Raw genomic sequence first — 16,045 nt, forward strand, 5'->3', positions numbered from 1 at the left:
GGTGTTCTGGTACCTTAGGCACTTTGTGGTCAGAAGGCAGACTGCAAATGCGGGTATTAGCCGTGGTGATGCTGGAATGTCCAAACCCTCTGCAGGAAGAGAAGAAATTTCTTACAGAGCTGCTGTTGGCCATTGGATTCCCAGTTCTTTTGTTTTTATGTTTCTCAGACTGTGCCAGCTGAGATGATAGCTCTTAGCTGGATACCAGCACTTGCAGGGCCTGATTTGGTTCATGTCTTCTATAAAAATTTTCCATCTCTGACCAAGGTATTTCAGATCAGGGTAAAAATGTGAGTAAATCAGAGCTGGCACCTATCCCAGACATATCAATTCCCTTAATTACCTTTTTCCTGTGGCTTTGGGACAATCAAAATAGGGAATGTTTCCATTGCTATACCTTTATGAAAGTACAATATGTGAACACTATATCCTGAGTGCATCTAGTGTGTTTCCTTACCTTGGTCATTACCAACTGCACAGCTTTCTCTGGCAATTATGTGAAACGGAGCACCGCAGTAGGGTAAATCTTTTGGCAGGGCTTGGTTCCAGGGAAGATCAAACCCCCCAACGTGACAGTTAATGAAAAAAGGAGAAAGAAGAGGGAAGCTATCAGTCCCAGCCAGCCAACACTAACAGAGTCCGAAGGCAAGTGGGGATGCCAAGGTGTCTGCTTGCAAAATTTGGAGAGAGCTGTGGGTGTCGTAGAGAGGGCTGCACCGAGGCCAGTTTTCCTGGCAGAAAAAGCCATTTACCATAACAGAGGAGCAGTGGAGACAACTCATCCTCTCCAAGAGGACACGTACTGTCTTTTTTAAGAACAAGCTGGCATTATTCTGCATCCCTTGGGCAAGGGTACTTTGCGATGGAGCTGACCTGGGTGGAGTACATGGAGCATGGCATGGATCCAGGGGTACAAAGTGATTGCACAGTATAATTGCAAGGACAGGACAGCATGAACTGAGCAGCGCAGAGCACCTGGTCCCCAGGGGAGACAACTGGTGCCCTTCAGTGGGCAACGTGAAGGAGTTAAAGGCAAAGTGTGGCAGTCTGCTGCAGCATGAGCCATAAAGCAGAGCAGAGAGCAAGGGCCTCCCGTAACGAGCCTATTTATCTCTAAAGCAGTGTTTCTCAGGCTGTGATCCATGGGCCTTTGGTGGTCTATAAAACATCCAGTGGTGGCTCGTGAAACAATAGTAAACCCTCTCTCCTCCCCTCCGACAGCCACGGAAGCAAGCACGCAAACAAAATGGGAGAAAATTAGAGCTACTATAGATTAACTTTCAAATTTTAGTCTTTTGTTTATTTGATTTGATGTATGAAAAACATACAAGTTGGTCTTTGGATTATTATTTTTTTCTGAAAAAAGGTTAATCCTTGGACTTGAGAAGCTTAAGAAATGTGGCTTTGAGGGTACTATTTTTGGAGCCAATTACAACAGCATTGAAATGTTGAAAGATTCTTTTTGTTTGTTGAAAGATTAGGCTGAGGCCCTTCAGTCTATAAAAGAATAATAAACCCTAGTGGGATAAAACACTTCATTGCAATGAGGATACAAAAGCCACCTCAGAGTGGTATGTGGCCTGGAGAGAGGCACAGGGCTGGCAGAGCTGGCACTGATAATTAGTAGAGCTATCAGTGCCCAGAAAAAAAACCTGTGAGCTCTTGCTTTATTCAAGTTATACGATCTCATCCTCCACCTCCTGCCATCGTGTAGAGCTGATTTGGTAGAATTTGCAAAATGATACGCGTTTACACAGTGCGCCCAGTCCCTGTTAGTATCCTTCAGTCTTGTACAACCTACACTGAAGCGAGTTGTTAGAACGGAAGGATTGGCAAATCCATGTCTCATGAAATCTTGGAGAGAAAACTGTCTCTAACTGACCTTTTCTTCCTTGCCAGTATTGTCATCTGCGATGTTTCTGTTTTGGGGACCAGGCAGTGTACATCTTGCAACTGTGTAGAGTTGGCTTTTCAGAGAATCCCACTTTGAAGAGTATAGTTTCTGGATTATTTGTAAACCACCTTGAGATTCATCAGTAGTGAGGATTTTGTGCAAATGATCTGCAGGTGCAGCTTACTGGAGGGTATGGCTGGGCTGAGGACCTTTCAAAAGGAATGGTAGGTTTGAAGAGAGGTAGGCAGTCCAAGGTGCAGAGATTCCATGAGAAAATAAAGCTGCAGGTAAAGACCAGGCATACTTTTGTCTTGTCTGCCTGAAACAACACGAGTTCAGTGGTGGGAATGGCAAAAAGCACTTTGGTGCAAGGAGGGTGTGTGTGTGTGACACAAACAGCAGGTGACAACATTGTCATGGGTTATGGGCTGAGAGCCCCACGTCCCTGCAGTCACAAGGAGCAAGAACTTTACAGCCGGTGAATCAGTAGAGGTGCTGCCTTGCGCATCCGCCCGAGGCCTGATGGACAGCAGTGGGTCATGTCCAACAACCCATAACGCTGTTGCTTGTGGAAGTTTTGCCCAGCCCTTGCCCTCCCAAGCTGAGTAACTGATCCTGCCACCCCAGCCTGTCCTCATGGGATGCTGCATTACCTGTCACACCGGGGTACGAACGGAGCACTGACAGAGCCTGATAAAAATCACATGGCGCCTTTCGCTGTTGCGTTAGCCAAGTTTCAGTGTGATTAATGACATGATTCCTGCCCAAGCTTCCCCTCGTTCACCATGATTTTAATTCCTTTCATTTCTTTTCTGGTTGGTGCATTGTATTGACCAGCACTGTTCTCATCTGTTAATTGCCTCTGTTTCACCCCAGAAAGTCCCCCCTCTCCGTAGCAAATGAGGTGATTCCCCTGTGTCTTTTATTTCTTCGCAGACCATGGTGAGGATTAATAAGCAAGCATTTGCACAGCACTTTGTGATCCTCTGAGTAAGGGGTTTATTCAAGGGTGAAATGTTGCCCTTAATACACCTTGTGCTGGCGACCAGAAGGTCAGACTGCAGCTGTATGCACCTTTTGGGCTGTAAGTGGGTACGATGTGTCATGAGCACAGATGGGGGAAGCTGTCTTCATTCCCCAACCATGACCCGAACCAGAATTATCTCGCATATCCTTGGCATCGAAGCTTGGCTTGGCGTGCTGACAGGGATGAATCTCAGGGTGGGTGATGGACAGATGGGGCCTGTGGCACATTAGGGTCTTAGGAAGCCAGCCTCACTGGGGTTTGCAAGGTAGAGGGAAATCCACCCGCCCTTGGTGCCGTGCAGAGTGGGGGAGGGGAATGGGGGAGGAAAAAGAAGAATTCTAAAGAAACTGATTTCTACCCCAGGTATGAATTCCAGCAGAAATGGACAACAAGCCTAATCAGAAAGATCCCTCAAACCCAAAAACCTAACGTGTTGCAGGCGTGACCGGCTACTGCTTACATGGTGTCTCTGCCTTTTTTTGGGTTTAGTTCATGAGGCTTGCACTGAGTCGGCAACAGCGACTTGGAAAGCAGTGTAGAGCCGTGGGCAGGAGTAAGGTCAGGGAACTGCTGGCTCACAGCCCCAACAGCTGCCCTGAGCAGGGAGTTGCTCCTTGGGCTTGTGGATCTGCTTCCGGACTGCTCCAGGGTCGCCATCAGAAGGGCAGAATCCATCCCCGTGTCTGTGTGACTCGGGTAGCTCTTGGCAGACTCATAGGAAGCTCTGACTCCTGCCTTGACGAGTTTAGGATCAGAATAAGAATGATAAACAGGCCTAATCCGCACTTACTAATTTGGTTAAGTTTTGAAACTCGTCTTCCCCTTCACACTGAAGCAGAGCTATAAAAGCCAGTGGGTCTGCGAAATCGATGAAGCCAGCTTTCCTACGTCTACCTCCTGGTGCCTAATAAAAGTGAGGTTATTCATCTTCCCTTCACCTGGGCCCCCACTTTGGATCTCTCTCCACCATAAGGGTATTTTATTGTCATTAATTTACTGCTTCTGAGATGTCTGCTCCTTTGACCAAATGGGTTTCAAGACTTGCCAACCAGTTCAAAACTGGTAAGGAAGCCCAGATAGAGGGTTAGCGCATCAGTGGTGTTTCCTTAGGAAACTGACCTGAAGACCTGTCAATCCCCCTTCCACCTGCCCTGTTTCGGCTCAGCATTGAAGCTCCTTGGTGAGCAGCAGCTCCCAGGAGCGGCAGAGACCAGCTCTACCGTGTACAGCCAGCGCAAGCTGCAAGGCAGCCCAGCGCGGGGCTCCTAGCTCCAGCCAGCCCAGTGTTCGCTCCAGTTGCCTAGTGTTTAGAAGGCTGTTTTGGGGCAGCCGTTCCCACCTGATGTAGCCATCTTGCATCCCCTTCTCGCCACTGCGCCGATGATGAACTCAGGCTAAGCAGGTGATGTTTGGATGGCTAAAGTTTTATGGACAGGTCCTGCTTTAATCAGGTTGTACGGGTGGTGTGCCAGGGGCAGCACCAGGAGTCACTTGTTTAATTTTGACTTTGCAGATTTCAAGGATTTTGGATTTCAAAGTGGTCTGATGAATCAGAGCAGATTGTAACTTCAAGCTACCTCTTGTCCCGGTGCCGGCTGAGCACAAAAGCACATGAAAACACACACACACACATACACACACACAAAGAGATACAAGGACGGGGCTGTCTAATCAATCGTCTTGATAACAGGAAAGCACAGTCCTCCCTGGGTGATGGAGTCAGTTGTCTCAGTAGAGAAGAGCTGTGGCAAGAGGGATGCGTCAGACGCTTTGCTGGGGGCTAGGAAATCAGGGCGGAAGGCAGGGGTTTCCAGGACGCAAATTAATTGCAGGGAGGGGGCTTTCATGGAAGGAGGAGAGGTCAGTTATGCTGGATAATACCTTGGCTTCAACTTTTCTAGGAAGCTGCGGCCCAAAAGACTTGTTTTCCCTGCCAAGTGAGAGCCAGTACAATGACACCCTTCCCCCGGGCCTCCACCCTCTGTAATGCAATAATTGAAAAGGAAGATTATTTTTTTTCTGTGCCACGCATTAACGCTGCAGCTGCTGGAGCGGCGTTCCCGTGGTGGATCCACGCTGCCACCGCGGACTGGCAGTGCCGTGGAGGAACGTGCCTGCAGCCTTGGCTCTGCTCCCTGCTCCGAGGATGCAGGGTCGAGTGGATGGAGCAGCGCCGTCTTGGCCTCCGAAAACCACTGCTGTGCTGGAGACAGCAGCAAAGGGTGGGATCTGCCTCTCCGCAGCTTACATCCCTGTCTCCTTAGCTCATAGCTGTTGAGCTCTGAGCTTGCACAGAAAGGCCTCTGCCTTTTCCACTGCGCTTTTTCCTCCCCTGTTGCCTTCCATGTCCTTTTTATCACTGCAGTGGGTCCAGGCTGTGCAGATCAGACTGGGAATCTGCTCAGAATTAAAACCACCCCATGGAGGCTGTAGCTCAGCCCCCGGCAGAGACAGGCTTGTGGGGCTGTGAAGCTTGAGTTTCTGTCTTAAGGGATTTCCAAAGGTGAGAGCCAACCCCAGCTCCCAATAACCAGCCAGAGGTTCCCGACAGAAGATGGAAATCCACCCGCGAGGAACAAAGCCCACTCTCCTCCTGCCTGGGGATGCTGCGGAGAGCCAGGGGAGAAGGCGCTTCCCAGGCGCCAGGGAAGCATCTCTTGGTGGCACCATGTGTCTTGAATTTCTCCACTCTGTTCTGACACTACTTTTAGGGAGCCGAGGAGAGACGTATGGCCTGGGAGGCTGCTGCTCTCCTTCCCTCAAAGAGCAGCTGTGCTTGCTGATCCCCGTGTTTCTTTTTAAGCATGAAAATAACCTAAAGCCTGTAGCTACGTGACTACTGTGCAAGCCTTACCCAAAGAAATTAGATTCATTCCTGACCGCTGCCCCTGCATAGAGCTCCTCGAAAGACCGCCGGGCTCACACCAGTGCCTCCGAGGCGAAGTGGCTGCAATTGTTCACCCCATGCCCGAAGGTCCCCGGGCAGCAGCCATGCAGCCCAACTGCTGCCCATTTCGTCACATGCCATCCGTCACACTGGAGGGACAGGCAGTAATATCATCGTGGACATCCCTGGTGTGTCACAGCCACTGAGGCTCCTTCCATGTGGCTTCTTGGGTCCTGCTGCAGGACGGGCGAGGGTGGGAGCTGGCTCCACAGCTGCTCGTGGCAAGCGATGCTACTTTCATCATCAAAGCGGGACCTCTGGCAGCATGTGTGGGGATTAGCATCAGATCCTTCCCTTGGACCAGAAGCTTCGAGGCCTCCCAACTCCGTCCCATCACCTTCACCGGACGTGTTTGTCTGAGCTGTGCCACCGCTTCTCTGAAACGAAGGAGGGTGGCCACAGGCTTCCTTGGCATGGCCACCGAGGCGCACCAGAGGATGGGGACCCTGACCCTCATCTCCAAGTGGGACGAGCCAGCGGCACGAAAGGGTTAAGCCGTGTTGTTGATTGTCACATGGTGCTGGGAATGCAAAGGGAGCGAGAGGCTGGGGAGCCCAGCCGCTGCAGCACATCTTGACTGCACATGTGGCCTCTACCACAAACACTTCAAAGTGCTTCCCTCAGACTGACGGAACAGCCTGACGCCGACTGTAAATGCCCTTGACACGCAGAGTGGAAAATATCAAACGCTTCAGCGTTCCCCCCGAAATGCAGCCTGTTTTCGCTGGGGAAGGCCTTAATGAACCTGCGCGGGAGAGGAGGAGGGAGGACGAGGAGGACGGGAGGTGTGACGGGTGGTTCTCATTTAGCCCGTGTAGGGGTACACGCCAGCCTGGGCAACTGGACTTAATCTGAGGCAAATCCAAGCGCTCGAGGACATTTTAAGAGAGGCCAGGACATCAGCTCCAGGCAGCTCCATGTCAAGACCTCACCGTGCCTTCCCCCCTGCCGCGAACTGCCCCAGGAGGAACAAAAGGGTTTACAGGCTGGAGGTTTCTCACTTTCCTCGAGGAGCTCTTACCTCCTCCTATCCCCATGCTGCCGCTGCTCCACCATCCCCAGCCCTGAAATGCCCACCCCGAACGGGTGCTTTCACAACACTGAAATCCTCTCCGACCCCATCACAGAGCAAGGGCCAGAGGAAACCTTGTTGTGGTTCCATCCCTCTCCTGGGGTTGTGAGATGGGGCAGACCTCCTTGCCTTATCTTCTCTAAGCAGGACAGAGCTTTCCTGGGACACGGTCCTGCACCAATGAGGAGGAAAAGCTTAAGGACTGCAAGGGCAGATCTGAACCATCAGTAGCATCAGGGAGTCACTGGGGGTCCTCTGCTGTAACCCTGCCTGGGGGCAGCATCAGCCCTTGGTCATCCATGACATGCCAGGACATGCAGTCCTGGTTGGGGGATGCTCGTGGTGGGGTTTCGTGTCATATCTACTTGTTGGGTGATGCCTGCCATGTCAGTGCTCTGCAGTGGGGCAGGAGAGCAGCCTCATCTATAGAACGAAGGTTCGTGCTCATCCCATGAGACATGACCCCATCTTGTGATGGAGGACACCATCCTTCTTGTTGCATGAGGGACCTGCAGAGTCACAAAACCTAGGGAAAGGGCAGCAGCTACAGTGCTTGGTTCCCGAAGCAATCAATGCCACCTGCAGGCTCTGTCTTCTCCTGGCCAAGGAAGGAGAAGCACAGATAGCATGCCACGAAGTAGGGATGGCTAGGTTGGCCAGCCCCGTTGGGACAGTAAGTCTCTCCAGTCTACTGCCACATCACTTCAAGATGCAAACATGATGTTTGCAGTCTCACTGCAACAAGATGGGGAACAAATCATCTCAACTGATGGGTCTGGCGGCTGTGGCTGCCATAGATGGTGTCAGGCAGCAGTGCAAGGGGGCAGGGGAACGTGCCCCAGAGCTCTGAGGCCATTTCATAGAATCAGAATGGTTCGGGTTGGAAGGGACCTTAAAGATCATCTAGTTCCAACCCCCCTGCCATGGGCAGGGACACCTCCCACTAGACCAGGCTGCTCAAAGCCCCATCCAGCCTGGTTTGGAACACTTCAGGGGATGGGGGCTGAGCAGGGACCCCCAAGGAAAAAGTACCACGTTCTTCATGCTGCATGGAAGCCAGTGGGCAGAGGGCAAGGCACTGCCTGTGCTAGTGGAGAAGACATGAGGTACTGAAGCATGGCTCTTGACCAGCAGCTTTTGATCCCAAACCAGCATCGGATAGACACAGTCTCCAGTGGCCTGTTTTGAGCGTGATCCCTGCAGACTCAAGGGGAGTATGAGTGCAAGTAATGGCTGATGGAGCAAACGTATGCAGGCAGACACAAATCTTCTGCCCAGCCAGATGCAGAAGAGGGGACAGAAAGACGACGGGCCTGTGTGCGGTCTCCTTGGCTCCAGCACAACACACATCACTGAGAGGCTGAACGGGGCTCTGATGACTGTAGGCAGGGATCCATTGGTTATGACACATTTGGCATGAACGAAATTGCCTCATAAAATACTTCTCAGATCAGCAAGAACTTGAGGGATCTCAGGAGGGAACTGAAGGAGAGGAAAGTTCAGACGATTGGCGGCAAGATCCCTCCTCACATCTTGGAAGCAAAAGCAGACAGGGGAGGGAGACCACCGAGGGGCAGAAGGGGTAAAGGGGAGGTAAAACGGAGGTGTTTTAGTTCATGGAGCATCGGATCCACTTTCTGAGGGAGCATATGAGCTGGACCACCTCCATCTCCCTGGGAGAGCAACCAATATTCTGGATAACAAATGAGGTAGAGCAGTTAAGAGGGCTTTAATGGAACATCTTTGGGGAACAATATTAAGAGGGTAAACAGAAGACGTAGGCGCCACCATAAACTGCTGACTCCTGGCAGCACAAATGTTAAAAAGCAAACCTAGAAGCTTGGGCAGTAAACAACAGGAGGTAGAAATAGCCACCGATGGAAAAAAAACAAGAATGGCTTGGGATTTCTGAAACGTCATGGAATGATTTACCCATGAGTCGGCTGTTGGTCGTACCCTCTGTTTGGAAAAGATGCTATTGCCTTCTTTAGCGTTGATGACTTTTCGGAAGGGCAGGGGGTGGGGTGCCCGCTCTCTGGTGGATCACGGGAGGGGACTCTGAGGCCTACATGGTTCAGCCGCTGTGCGCTCAGCCTGCCAACTGCAGAACATGCCGGGAAGCTGGAGGGGGCATGGGGGGGGATGGTGCCCGAGATGGTGGGAGCCTGCTCCTGGGCAGTGGGAGGTGAGGGAGGTTGGGCCTGGGCACTGGTGAACCCCCTGGGCACTGCCAGAGCTGGCGGGGGATGGCAGGCTGGCACAGCTGGGGTCCTCCTGCGCTGGTCCCCGCGCTGACAGATAAAGATGGATTGATCGCTGAGTTGCAGATTGATGACTGCTGTCAGCTGGTGGCCTGCCTTGCCAGCCAGGGAAGGGAAGCAGACTCCATGCCCGGTCCTTTTAAAGGCTTTTTGCCTCAGGATATGATTTATTGTTAGAAAACAAAGGATGTTTAAGAAAAAAAGCCAACACAAAATAAAACATCTCAATTGATGAAAGCTGTCTTCGGTCCCCGGTGGCTTTTCCCCCTCTCCTTGAGCCTGGGAGCAGAGGAGGGATACATCTCCCCCCAACCCCCCCCCCAAAAAAAACCAAAACAACCCAAACCAGCTTCCTCTGCCTTTTAGGTATGCAACTCTCCGATCTCATGATAGGCAAGGACTCCATAACCTATTCCCAAGCTGTCTCCTTGCCAGCGAGCATGACACTACGTGCAAACCCAGAAAAACTCTGACCAGTGCTATTTATATGTGATGAGGGACCGGATTTTTAAAAGCACAGAAGTGCCCAGCTCCAGCCCCTGGTTCTGGAAAAAAAGAACAACTTGCCTGTCCTGCAAATAATTAGGAGTAAAATTAAGGAGTAGAACGAATTATTTAAACAAAATTGAATGGATGATAATTGGGAAGTGTTTAGGGCTGTTTTGTGAGATGCTGTAAGATAACTGCTAATCTGGGAAGCGTGAATGCTGTTTTGCTTAAGCGAGCCCAGCTAAGAGAGAAGATGGAAGCAGCGGTATTGTAGGTTTAGCGTATATATATACTTAGATAAACAGCATTATGGGCATAAATATTTAGCACCGGTGTTCATGCATGTTAATGGTTGATGTTAATGGTAAATGAAAAAGGAGGAGTCTGATAGTGGTGTGAACATGCAGACACCTGGGAAGTGAAGCTGAAGGCAGGAGTGAAAAATCTCTGGCCACGAGGGTTAATGATAATAAGAAATCTTTTAAATGTATGAAGAAAAGCCAAATTCTATAATGACATCCCAGACAATAATGGGAAAATGTTCAGCCTGTGTGTAGAAGAGACAAAGTTATTTGTTCAACATCTATTTTTCTCTTTGGAAAGAAGTAGGATGACACATTCATACTTTACGGAGATAATGAAACACTTTGTATTCTACCAGTGACGAAGCCGAATATTAAACAGCAGTGATTAAAGTTAGACATTCTGCAGGATCAGATAACTTGCATCAAAGGATAAACAAATCGGCCCAAGAGCTCTCTGAACCATTAGTGTAGATTTTTAAACAACTCTGGGAACTCTGGGGAAGTTCCAGAGGACTGGGGGGAAAATCTAACACCAGACTAATAAGGCAGTAAATAAGATGGCCCATGAAAGCAAGCTATGTTTGGCAGGATGTAGATCCAGAAAGAGCGATCATAAGAAAAACCTTTATGGAACACAGTTTATGGAGCACAGTCCATACAGATTCATTGTATGTCATGTAATTAACGTCAATCAGCTGCAGTTCAGAGAAAATAGAGCCTTTTTACTGTTTGTGATGGGATAACGACCTTACCTGACAAGGTAGCATCATCCGCTCAGCTTTTTGTGTGGCACTTGACTTAGGTCTGCATGTCATCCCAATAAAAAAAGAAAAAAAATCATCCCTGTACAAAACCAGTGCAGTTGGGGTTGGGTTTACAGCTCTATGACTGAGTCAGCTGGAAATTAGAGATGTTGCCTGGATGGTATTGTTCCTTATGGGAGCTTGCAGGGGTCCGATTAATAAGAGGGATTGATCGTTGCTGGAGAAATGGGCAGACAGTAGGGAGAGGGGTAAAGCTCTACGTGCCCAGACAGGTCACTTGAGCTCTGTCTATGCTAACCAGTCCTTGCCTCTTGGTCTCCAGACCCTGCAGAGTAGGGAGCTATTGCGATGCGCCAGCATTCCCATCTGGGCTTTCTCTGTCTGCAAACTGAGGCTCTGGGGTTGCTGGTACATACCCAATCTGGAGTTGGGATGCAGCCAAAGCATGCCTCCAGATCTAAGATTTGGGAAGCGTTCTGGGATAACCTCGTCTAGACACAGCATGGGTCCCTTGGCCTGGCCAGGAAGACTCCCCTCAACAGTATGTGTCTTAACCCAGCTGCATGCGGGGTCTTCTGTAGCTTGAAGATTTGGCCACCTGGCACCACAGCAAGTCAGTTCAGATCCTCAGGTCAATGTAGCTCTCTCCAACCCTCTCAGGCTTATGAGCAATGGGATTTATCAGCCAAAGCAAAGGTGCCTGTGATAGCAAGAGTTGTGCGTCTTTCCCAGAGCTCCCACACACACGTATCAGCTCAAAACCATCTGTTCCCAGTCATGCCCCTTTATTCTTTCAAGTCGTGATAATGATCATGTCCGTTTCAGTGCGTGTGACAGTCTCTCTATTCCCTTCAGCCAAGTTTCCACAACAGTGGTATTTACAATCAAATGCTTGCACCCAGAAGTACATTCTGAACTGACGGGACAAACACTCGTGGAAGCTGAGAGCCCAATTATTCAACCTACTATGTTTTTTGGAGTCCTAAATCTTTTTCTTGAGTCTTAAAGACCTCCTTTAGAATTTTCTTCTCCATGTATAATCGCTGAGCATATATGAACTTTCATTCCTCGTTCATCGTAGGAGTAGCTTGCAGTATCTCAACTTGGTGGTGGGGCACAGGCCATAAACCCTGGTTTAAAAAAGGGAATTGCTGAACCCTGCAGGGCATGGAAAAGGTCAGTCTAGGAAACAGCTCTGGCTTTACATGGTGCCTTTGAGCCTGGGAGCTTCCAGCGGTTTGACATTGTAGAAACACCACTCCATGCCTGGCTGGGACACATCTGCCCATACTGAGCAGTGAATGCAAGTGGAAAGTTGGTAGGCAGAAGGTAACTGACCCACCACAGCATCTCCATGGGGGTGAGCCCCTTCCCCTGGGGAATGGCCTGGCCTGGAGTGGTGTCATTTGTGGGGGCCAGTAGCTCTACGGTGCATTTGTGGGGTCAGCAGGACACATTTCCCTTGGTGAGCTGTGTGCTCCATAACTCAGGAATGCGAACGACCACATGTTTGGCTGAAAAATGATCATCCTCAGGAATGGAACAGGTCTGTCATGCTAAAGGAAGGGAACAAGTCAAAGCATGACGTGCAGAAATGACACCTCAGGGCTTCAAATTTGTTCCCCGTCAAGGCAGAGGAAGAAAACTGACCTAGGTGCTGTTGAGGTTGACAGGTCTTAAATTTAATCTGCTCTAAAGGCAAGACGTGACCCTGTTCCTGTGCACTGTAAGGCTGCAGCTGTTTTACCCATTGGCTTTTCCTACTCTCTGGCCACCTTGCAACCTCTCCAGCAGAGCAGAGGAATATTCCTGTCTGTGCACTGACTGACAAACATGGACTTCAGCTAGGACCATGCGGACTGAAACCCAGCCCCCAGGAGCTGCCAGAAGATGCCGTCCTTTCTTGGGGCCTGGCTGCTCTCTGCTGAGCAGGAGCCTCCAGTGCTGGGGCTTTCCTGCCTGGCAATCACAGAGGTATGCCAAAGCCCCTCCAATTCACCACTAAACCCTTCGGAAGAGGTCTCACTCTCACTGAGCTGGGCTTAGTCAAAGCGCCCTTCCCCCCCGCCCCTCACCCTTGCTCAGCCTACCTCAAAGCAGGCACATTTCTTCCCATTTGATTTTCCTGGAGCCCCAAGCTGGGGTTTTGGGGTTGGTTTGTCTGCTGCTGCTGCTTTTGCCTTTTTCTCCCTCTCTGTTTCACATCATCAGGCAATTCTAATTTCAGACTCTGGGTCCTGCAGCCAAAACTGGTCTCTCGATCCACTTGGAGTTGCACCGGGGAGGTCTGACCCCCACGGCCCCAGCGGGCTCTTGCTGGTGGTGCATATGATGCTTACAGACCTGTGGACGCAAGATCTGGCTGATGGTCCCACGGGGCGCTACGGTTACTGCGGGCGCAAAGGCTACCTGGATCGCACTTCAGCTGCAGTTGCCGGAATAACCGCAGGGTTTTTTGTTTTGCTGGCGGATTCAAAGCTCTGAAGAAGAAAAGGTCCTGCCAAGTCAGCAGAACACATCCATCTTCCCGGTGAAGCAAACAAAAAAGGGTTTCAGGTTAATCGATCTGCCCCAAACGAAGCGTTTTGGTTTGGCCTTCCTCACTTCCCTGTCTCCTCCTCCATTCTCCTGTTGCGACTGTTTGGATTTAGGATCTGCTGGATTCAGCCCAAAGCCACAGAGGGGTCCAGTCCACTTGAATTAGTACTTCGCATCAGACAAAATCCATATCTGAAAACTTTTGTGTTCTTTTAGGTTCAATATTTTCCCCTATCATGAATTCTCTCCTCTGACCTTGGTCCAAATAGTTGAGCTCTGCAGGACCTTTGTTTATTTGCATAAGATGCTCTTCTCTTTCAGCGATGATTGTTCGTCAAGGCAAGGACTATATTTAAGCTGTACCCTGTGTTTACGCAGTTGGCCAATGTGTTGTTGTGAAACTGTTGATTGAGGTCCGTTAGAAGATGGAGAGTGCTCAGCGCAGATGGACCTTGTGCTTCATCCGTCTGCCAAACTCCAACCAGCCTCTGCTATTTTGGAGGCTCGTGATCTGACCGACTTCGGGTGCTGTCACGGGGATGGAGAAAGGCCCGTCTTCTCACTCAAGGGACACTTCTTGCCAAGCCTAGAGGCACTGCTGCTTCTCAGTAAAATGGTTGTAATAATGTTTTAACATGGGCAAAAGAAAAAATAAAAAAAAGAAAAGACCTCCCTAAACCTTGTTCAAAGGGCTGGTGGAAATGGAGTCATGGAATTTTTTGAAAAATACAAAACAAAACACAGCCTGAGGCAGAAACCCAGCATGGAAAATTGGAGCCCGGTTAAAGTCTGGCAGAATTGTAAGTGGAGAAACTTCTATTCTCTTCTCTTCTCTTCTGATCCTAAAAAGCTGCCTGGTGTGTCCTCTCTGCTGAGAGGAGAAAGCGGGTACATTGTGAGTACTCACCTCGGTGCGCAACTGGGAGGTGTTTGCATTCATCATGGGGATGATGATACAAGAGCCCTGGGGGACAGAAGAGCATGAGATGTTCACCAGGGGTTGGAGGCCTCGTGGAAGAAGCGGGAAATGAAGAAACACAAAGTCCTGTCTCTGGTTCAGCAACTGATCCCATGGTACCATGGGAAACATTAGAATTCACCTTTCTGTCTTCCCTCTTGACTGTCCTTTGGTCATGAACTGAGCAAATGACCTTCCTACCTTCCTGGGGCTGGCTTGCAGGGCTGGTGGGCAGGTGGGGCGAGAGAGGGCTTCAAGAACGGCCACAACCCCATATGCCTCTGTGTCCCCATGCAAACTATGCACCTGGCCCCTGGCACATCATGAAGGGAGGGTGGGGGCAAAATACTGTGTGAGGGTGGTGGCAGAGGGGATGTACCTAGTAAAGGTGGGGGAAATGTGTTTTGATATCTATAGGGAAATGGAGGGACCAAACCACTTTCCCTGCTGGGATCTCTGTCGTGTGCTCATGGTGAGTGGGGAGGGCTGCGAGTCCTGCAGTGCTGGCACCAGCAGGACCGGCCACATGCCCCGGGCCGGCCTGGCCACGTCCCGCTTTCTCCATCTGGGACATCCCTGGCCAGTGACTCAGAGGCCGTCAGGAATGCATGTCTGAGCCGCTTCCCTTTGGCCATCTGGGGAACATCCTCTCCCCACGAGTCATCCTTGTGAGGGTGAAGCCTGCCCCATTCTCTGCCATCAGTGGACCTCAGCATCTCTGCTTCAGGCACATTCACACGTGGCATCCCTCTACTTGCTGTCCCCACAGGTGTGTCCAGAGCTCCTGGCTTGCCCTGCACAGACCCGGTCATGGCTGGGCTGCTCCATCACCCTGCCGAAATGAGACTTCTCCTCTCGCTGTCCCAAACCTGGCCCTGAGGGGGTCAGTCATGGTGATGCGTCACTCACAGAAAGAGCCTAGTGAGAAACAGCAAGCTGCATGTGGCCACAGGATATCTCAACACGTAAAAACAAGAAGCCATGGGACCCCCAAAACTGCCTGGACTGGGGAAGGTGGGGCCACAGAGAGAACATGGCTTCTGTTGATGAATGCACAAAAAGGTCAGAGCGACTGCCCAGCAGGGCAATCTGTTGCTGCAAGGGGCCAACATGAACCCAGCTGGGGTTCACATAAAACTTGGTGGATGCCATTTCATATACCATTTGGGTTCGTGTCTCGCATTCAGATAAATCTGGATTGGAGCCAGCATGTTGCCATTTGAGCTACTCCAAATGATGTGGCATATGAAGATGAAAATGAACTCGCAGTCTCCTGGCTGTTCAGGCCCTGGGAATAGCAAGCTTTTGAAAACAAAGAAAGAAAGAAAGAAAAAAAAAAGTTAGGAGCCTTACTTGCAGTCTTTCATTTTTTTAGATAATAAGGTCCAGCTCCAAAAGGTATGTTAGAAGTCCATCTCCTGTGGGAGCTTTTATGGACTCCCTTGATACTGGAACAAGCTCCTGCTTCTTTTTTTGTTTGCTTAGGACATATACTCAGCATTGTCCTGACCAGGGAACACACAGCCAGAAGGAGTGGGCCTTTTCTCGGCGCTTTCTTGATAAAAACATCACTTAGTGTCAGGAACTCCCTGGATGCTGCCGGCATTGGTATGAAGACAGTGGAGTTTGTCTGCAGACATAGCAGAAGTGGTCTGTTGTACCTGGTCTGGACGGAAAGGGGACAGGCTGCCAGCTAGCACGCCTGGACAGACACACTGTGGTTAGAGTAGTCTTGATTTTTAGATGGCAATGGTATTAAATGTGTGTAAAGCAGACAGACTGGTGCTAAA

This window comes from Rissa tridactyla, chromosome 8 (genome assembly GCF_028500815.1).
Source record: "Rissa tridactyla isolate bRisTri1 chromosome 8, bRisTri1.patW.cur.20221130, whole genome shotgun sequence".
In the NCBI taxonomy this organism is placed as follows: domain Eukaryota; kingdom Metazoa; phylum Chordata; class Aves; order Charadriiformes; family Laridae; genus Rissa; species Rissa tridactyla.